Genomic DNA, 9,099 nt, shown 5'->3' on the forward strand with positions numbered 1-9,099 from the left:
ATGTTTTTCATTGCAAATGATTGACAAAAATAATGTTTTCGCGTATTTTCTTGTACTTCACGTTGCACTGCGTTTTTCGCTAATTATTGTGATAATCATTACTGAATTATTTTTGATTTGACGAATGCTAAAAAGACCTCGTAAACAGTAAAATGCAAAACAAAAGTGAAATTTCAATAATTTTCATTATTAACGAATTCTCTCTTTTCATGTCTCATTGCCATACCAGGCACCCATATTTTTATCGTTCGTGTGTATGTTTGATTGCGCGAGAAATAATGTATGTATTAGCATGTATATGCATTTTACACACACATACACACACACACACACACACACACATACACACACACTCACATACATGTATATATGTGTGTGTGTGTGTTTGTGTGTGTGTGTTATGCAATACATAGAATTTTATTTCATTGAAATAAAGTGAAGAATAGAAATCAGGGGCGGATCCAGGACTTTCAGAAAGGGGGGGGGGCGCAAACAATATTTCTGGTGCTATTTCGGGGTTTCATCTCATTTTTTTTTTTTACAACAGATAAAGAGGGGGCGCGCCCCCGGTGCGCCCCCTCTGGGCCCGCCACTGGAAATGAGCCCAAACCAAGTTGGAGAGTACTCACCAGGATCTGAACATCTCACTCCCGCATCTTCAGAATGTTGGCAGTTATGATCGCCCCACCCCTCGAAATCGCAGTCGGCCAGTTCTACTTCGCTACCGCTACAGCCCACTTCGTCCATGAAGATGGGCTGGTCGTCCTCTCCGCTGCCGAAATGCGCATAAGTGGTGGCTGCTTCGGCCTCTTCATAGCCTAGCTGCCGACAAACCACCCGCGCGTCATTTATACCCCATGCGTCGTCGCAGACCGTGCCCCACACGGAATTGTGAAAAATCTCGACCCTTCCTTCGTTGGCCTTACTACCGTCCACAAGACGAATACTGCCCTCTGTCATACAAAGTAGATAAAGTAATTATTGATAATGACGATGATACGATGACGAAAATAGTACAGAATTCATCACAATTTCAATTTCATAACCTGTCTGTGCTAACAATTGAGATGATATCATCACTGATTATACTAGGTGTTAAAAATAAAAACATTTCCCACTCTTGATCCTTAGTTCGAAAACTATCAAATAAAACATAGCAATAGCTGAATAGTGTAAAATGTAGTTGCAGGTGATTCGAATGTGAGAGCATGAATCAGTTTGATTATATCAATGATCAATTTTAAAAAGTTCCAAATTTTGGTCAAATTTGAACCCTCTGTACAAAATTGAATTTAACACAGGAACCAATGATGTGTATGTAAGTGTGTGCTTACAATGACCCCGAACAATGGACATGAACACCACCTTTTCAGAGCTCTGCTGACTAGGCTTGCTCTAAGGTACGTGAACATGGTGAATAATTTATCAATAGTTCAGAATGGATTGCCCTGGGTACTGATAATCTGGATTCATGGTAAAGGGTAAATTGCATGCACATGAAAAAAGTAAGCACATGTTTTCATGTGCTTGCATACACTACATTTCAGGATGAATAAAGACTAGTTGTGTCACTGGAAATTCTCATGAATATGTATCGGAACATTCAAACCCTGACCATTGTGCAGGACCATCGCCTGGATGTTAACCACACACTCCCATGCACGCCAATTAACCCCTTTGCAAAATTAAAATTTTCCACTGAGGGTTGAAAATAGAGCAATATCTGAACCCCACTTAAAAAATAAATATTGAATTTAATGAATCTAAATTACGCTGTCATTTTTAAATAACCTGCAATAACCTTTTCAGCTATTGCTCATATCAATGTCAGTGTTATCATTCTGACATATATTTTTTGAACTATCAAGAATCATAAGTGGGATTTATTTTTGTAACACCTACAGTATTTATCGTTATTATAACCAATACGTAGCCATGGAGATCATCATTGATTCTGATCTTTCCGTTTTGATTATCATTAGTTTATTTGTACTTTTAATGATGATTATGTGTAAGGAGGATCTTTATGGTTAGCAGCAGTCACATTTTCCATATTCCGTCTGTGATAATGATTACGATGGTAATCATTATCGACTATATCCATCGCTATTATAATCAGTACATGACCATAAAAGTTATCATTGATTTTAATCTTTTCTTTGTTATTATCATTAGTGATTATGATTTTGCGTAATAAGGATCTTCACGATTAGCGACCATGTTATTCAAAATATAAACAGAAACTAAAGTTCTTCAAATACCATGTAAACTACGACTATGTTCATTAAGTTAAACATAATTATTAAGCATTGAATTCAGCTAAGGACAACATTATTTTCTATGACTTTGGCCACTTATATCTTATTATTAGATTGATTCACGAATTTGGCCGTTAAAAAAAAACAAAAGCGCTGGCCAAATTTGGCTTCAAAATAGACATAGTTTGGCAATGATGACGACTTTTATATCGTCTTATACGGCATCTTGCTTAGATATATTATGTTATTCTGAGCGGAAAGCATTGTATTTTCTCCTTCCGGACAAGAAGAACACACAATAGCACATACAAAAATAATGTACTTACTCGATACATATTGGAGATGCGATCGGGCCACCAAAACATATATACAATGTATAATCTTTTAAATAATGGTGGTCCCGGCTCGATGCTATTGTCGAGCATTGTGTATCTTGACTATCTATCTCTACATTTTTTCTGTGTGTCCATATTATGTAAGAAATATAAAATACTCTTCTCTCTGCACAAAAAAGTGATAATAATCAGGGACAAAAGAAAGAAATATCACAGAGTGAGAGAGTGTCCTGATGAGTTTCCTCGTGTATGATGCTTGTCTGTTTAATAGTACATGTACTTGATCCACTTCATCTAAAAAGTCACTCTCCCATATGGTTGTGAAAGCCTGTCCTGCTCGCGAAACGCAAGAAAATGCCCGATAAGTTTAGTAGCCTACAATAAAACACCAACAATAGTGTCGAGCTCACCTAGTTCGGCCTGCACTGCTCCTACGACGATCAAGACTAGGAGGGCTCTAAAAATCCTCGCCATTTTGATGTTAGCTTTATTCAGTACTCTCCAGAACTGGCTGTGGACTGTTCAGACCTCAACAAGAACTGATGTGGTATAGGAGGAGATTTTTCGCTATGATACGCTAACAACCGGAGGCGGGTGGGGGGTATTGTTTCAGAATTACTTTTTTTTTTTTCAGCATGCGCACATCACTACAAATATCTAATCACTTACGTACCGCTACTTATGATGATACCCGCGTACCGCGATAACCTTTGCTTTTGGATTTACGTATTCCTCATGAGCGTAATTCAACGTCTGTTTGTCCGTACTGATTGGCCTCTAGCAATGATGGCTTTTCTTTCGATTTTCGTACCATTTCGTTCATACTTGCAAGTGACAGTGAGTAAAACCGCTTGCCAGTGAGTGCCACAATTTCTGCAAATTATACACTTCTTGGCATCGAAATAAAGTTTTTAAAAGAGAGAGAGAGATACACTAATCGTCTAACAAGACAAATGGAATATACAGGACCAAATATTACTCGCTTAGATGCCAATAATCTGCTTTGTACGTAACAAAAAAGGAAGAAGAACAACAACAAGAAGAAAAACAACAGAATATAGGGAGCAGTCCGCCTGTTCTAAGTTAATCATTTATATTTCGCGTTCAATGTCCCGATGAAAATGTCGCTGCATCCATAAACCGCTATCGACAGCCTTTTGGACCTTGGAATATGCTTATCATTATCTTATACATAATCATGATATCCTAAGTTGCTGAGCAACACATGGCTGTATTAATGCTGAATATGTCGTAAAGTAGCATGCCATATACATTATACTGAACTCACGGTTTTGTAGGAGTCACTCAGTCTCGCAGCCACATGACAATATTTTCATGAGGTCAATTTCATGACCTTATATAAATTATCCATTATGATACAATATTCTATAACTACGACAAAACTTGGAAACATTCTATTCTTACTCGATATGATACTATAGACTTTTAACACACTATCTATGATAATTGTGGAAAAGAAACAAATGCGGAAACTTCTGCTGGTATATCAGTACAAGGTAGTATTTTAGCCAACAGAATAACCTTATTTATCTTAATGAGGTGCTGTGACGTTGCAAGTTAAACATATTGCACTCAAATAATCGTTACGTTCGTCGAGATTTCTTTGCTACACATGAACACGTATTATTCATATATGTATACAGTATAAAATGATCATTTACGTAAAGTCGCCTGGAGCTACAATTGGAAATGTATATTACAAATATTCCATCTAAGACTAAAAATTTGAGGAACCACTTGACCTAACCAATATAAATTGGAATAAAATTCGACGATGTCCACCCTTTTCCTAACGTAAGTAAACAAGTACGCATTACCATAATAGCGTATACCATATCTATACCTCTTTTCTTATCCGATGAATAAGGAAGTTGATGAATCGCTAACAGAAAGTGAAGTACAAAGAAATGCAGACTACCTTTAAAGACAGCGATGTTATTAAAATTGATATTATGTAACGATGGCTCGTTTTTCCGAATGTTCGTAAATCCTATAAAGAAATATGGTTCGTAATTCCGAATTAAGATTTGTTATTACGCACCTTCTTTTCATTTTCGGATTAACAAACCTTCAGAATAACGAACAATACACGGTTGATTTCATTTTCACAATTACGAACCTTGCGAAGACCCATTGGGGACATGGGTAAAAACAAAAACAAAAAAAAAAAAAATGTCGCCGCTATCTCGTATACATGCTGCTTATTATCTCGTATGTATCTCGTACGTACTACTTATTCATCTCAAACACGTGTATGACTTAATGATCTTATACATACAAGTACAGAGTAATAAGACGTACACAATGGCTGGGAAACCTACTATAATGTACAGTTCTCCAGATACGAGAGTTATGCAATACATATGACAAACTGGTAACGGTGGATGCGCTTGAACTTGATGTTTGTCTTAATATGGTGTCTTCAAAGATGGTCAGTCATGCAAGAAATCAACCGTCTTTGAGCTTTACGGTCTGTATGTAACTGAAAGAAACCTTCATCTCCCATCCAATCCACAAGAAGGTGTGCAACTGTATCGCACTTTACGTGACCTTTTGTATAGAGATTTGTGGAAATATATTTCCGAGAGAAAAAAAAAATCCTTCATGGGTTCATGTTAGAACATGAATTTCAACTAATTATCCCCCAAAATAATCAAGTGAAAGTATTATCCACTCTTCATGTATTTCACTGTTTACTTTGATCATTGCATGATTAAACATCTTTACCCCATTGATGCCAGAGGACCCAGTATGTATATATATATATATATATATATATATATATATATATATATATATTCAGATATTTTTTTAAAGCAAATCCGACTTATTTCTTCTCAAAATCGTTACCATTATATTTTCTATTCTGATATTAGTTCTTTGATGCTTGTAAAGAATAATGTTATACATTATTAATTCATGAACAAACATCAAAGAAAAACTAAAACAAAATGTTATCATTGCAACGATGACAGATAATTTTTCATCTAAAAATCCTGTTTCAAATCTGTATGTTGAATATACTGAAAAATGGGCTCAAATTTTGCAGAAATGTTTTCTTATTTCTACGCATCTTACCATTTAAACAATATCATACTACACAAGGATTATTCCAAGAATTATCCGTCCAAGCCAAAGTAAAGCTCCATTCTCTATCTAATCTTAATTTTTATACAGTCTAATACGTTTTTCCAGACATCTCTAAAAATCTTCCTAACCCACAGGTTAATGAAACACAATTACGCTTCGATGTAAATGCCATGCTTATGCCTACTTGGCTTCAGCTTCAAAACAGATCTTATCTTAACTTCTTAATAAAGTATGCAATGGACATCGTATATTTGTTGTTGTTGAGCATTTGAGATTTTGATGGATGCAGTCATGATTATGTACATGTCATGTTGGGATTTTCGAACAAAACGTAAACACACCTCACTGCAAATGTAGCATTGTGATTAAAGTATATACAACCATGCATAGGGCCCATAGGACCACATTAAAAGTCATAAGTCATGTAAGTGGGCATGTTGCAACTTTATAGTTTAGGCATATACAGAATCGTTATCCAACACTTCCGTCTAGTTCTCCTCTACTTCAAGGTTGTTGGTGTGTGGTTTTTTTTCCGGGGGGAGGGGCGGCAGTTTGCTACATTCTTAACCTTTTAAGGACCAGAATTATTCATAGCCTAATAAGTTTATCAGCGATTCTTTTTCAAATTGGCAACAGGGCAACATATATCTTATGGAAAGGCCTGTATCTCAAATGAATATAAATTAATGAAAATTTTGTCGAGAAGTTAAAAAGTTGCCAATTTTTGTTGGCCATTTCAAGCATTGTAATACTTACATTGCTTTTTAAAAAATTAACATCAAACAACAAATACTGACACATTCATAATGCGCACAGTATATGCTGATTTTTTTTTCTTCTTCTTTCTGCTCATATATTATGTGGTGTGTGTTAATTGCTCTCCATCATTTATCGGGCCAAACCACCGATGTGAACTTTGGTCATGATTGGGTTAATAAATGCAGCTATTTCCATATATGCTATTCCAATGTATTATAGTTACTTTGCATATATTAACTTATTCAGGATATAGCACATAAATTTGAGATCGATATGATTACATATAAGACTTAGATGGGAATTGAAGATTATATAAATTATGTGTATTCAGAAAAGATTAAAGTTTCATACTGAAACGGGTCGTTGAAACATCAAAATAGAATTGACACGAAGACGATAGTTTGTTCCGTCCCTACATGCCACGTCATTACATGGACGGGCTCAATAAAAATAATTAGATCCACACTTTATGACAAAACCTAACCCCGAGGGACCGTGTCATTTGGGGCGGTCGCGCCGGAGGCGCTGTGGGGGGGGGGGGGGGGGGGGGGTTAGTGCAACATTCCTCGGGACGGTCCGCGGGGTTAGTTAAAACCCATAGTTATGATGCCAAGATCATGATTGAACTGCGATGAGATACATTGACTCGTTTAGTACAGCACGCGTAAAATATAGTCTCTTGAATTTGTTATCTATGTTTAACGAAAATGAAACATATTTATAGAATGCAAGAGTTTGGGCGTGTGCTTTTGTGTATTTAAGTGTGAGTATGCATGTGTATTTGCGTTTGTGTTTTTGTAGTATGACTGAATGCGGAGGGGGGGGGAGCTACTGGAAAGAGAGCTTACTTTGAAATAGTCTAGATTCCTAGACTGCTCTTTTTACCGCAGTGTTTGTCTTGGTTGAAATTAAGTGTTTGTCTGGGGTGAAAAAAGCAGCCAAGTAATGTTTGTCTGGGATTGGGATAAAAAAGATCGGTCGAGGAACATGGGCTAAGTTCACAAGGGTGGGTGAGCAGAGCCGGGAGGGAAGGGGGATGGCCGCACCCTTTCGAGACAACCGGGGGAGAGGGCTTCTCTCACGTTGAGAGCAGGGGTGTAGATAAGGGGGATGCACGTCCCCCCCCCCCCCCAGAATTCAAGGTGGGAGGATGGTGTGTTCAATCACCCCCAGTTTTTCACTTAGTAAATGTGTTTTATTGCCTATAGAAAAATATAACTTATTTCCCTCTGAAAATTTGCACTTAGAAATTTTGATATTTTGTTGCTGCTTGGCCCCTACTAGTTTATATTTATGTATATGGGCGATTCCAGCATTACAGACAGTACAACAAGACATATTTTTCATCATTTAAGTCAAGTTTCAGCAAAACTGAGATAATGATTTGGTACATTTAGTTGATTCATTGTCATTTGACCATCATTGAAACACACATTTATTGTCATGACAATGGGTCCTGGGTTATTGCTGAGAAAATTGACGCTTTGTTTTCATTACGGACATTACACGTATGTGTAGTGTAAGACAAAGCATCAATTTTCTCAGCAATAACCCAGGACCCATTGTCATGACAATAAATATCCAGAGGGTTGTCATGAAAATTAGCATGTATTTCACTGATGGTTGAATAACAATGAATCAAGTACCAGTATACCTTATCTATACCTTATACCTTGGCTTACATGTTGAAAAAATTGTCTCTTTGTTAAGTCCGTAACACTGGAATTGCCCATATATACCGGTGTATATATACATATACATATTGTTTGTACAAATGTCTCCGCGAGCCGTGTCAGGATGGCCGAGTAGGCGGGGTTCGTTTTGTTGCAGTTTACAACGATCCCTTTAAATTATCAAAACTTAGTCTGTACGCTACCATGTATTATGTTGTGTCAGAAGCAGCTCACCAACACAAGCGGCACACATGCCAAGTTCAGCATCACTTAAAGTATGTCACTCCCAAACGTCACTTGTAGAGGATGTTAAATTGGTATACTTATTTTGTTACCAACTTTTGCTACCAACTCTTGCTACCAAGTTCTGCTACCAACTCTTGCTACCAAGTTCTGCTACCAACTCATGTTACCGACTTTTGCTACCAAGTTCTGCTACCAAGTTTTGTTACCAATTCAGTCACGCTAACGTGGAATACCTTCACAACCATATGGTGGGCACAGGTATCGTTGATGGCACGGGGTAAAGTGCTGTATCGCACCATTACCAACTTCCTCAGGCGACGACTGGAACTTGGATTGGGCACGGGGCATATGCGACAAGTCACATTACCACTATTCCCGAAATCCAACGGCGACGCGACGACTGGAACTCGGATTGGGCACGGACTATGCGACAAGTCACATTACCAATATACCCGAAATCCAACGGCTTGCTAGTTGGTCTTCTCAGGAACGGTGCTCCAACTCAGGAACATGTACCACCACTCTGCACACCGCTGCTTGGTGATAGAACTCTCAAGAAGACAGAGTGGAGTCATCAGTTCAGGAACATATGTACAGTTTAATACACATAGAAGTGAACATGAACAACACATTTGAGTTTATCATGTACGGGCTACTTGTTGCGGACTATGTCACACAACGGCCACTTTATATGCCTCCCCTCCTATCGCAGATAAA

This window comes from Diadema antillarum, unplaced genomic scaffold (genome assembly GCF_040938485.1).
Source record: "Diadema antillarum isolate AM-2024a unplaced genomic scaffold, OU_Dant_1.0 seq00000962_RagTag, whole genome shotgun sequence".
Taxonomy (NCBI): Eukaryota; Metazoa; Echinodermata; class Echinoidea; order Diadematoida; family Diadematidae; genus Diadema; species Diadema antillarum.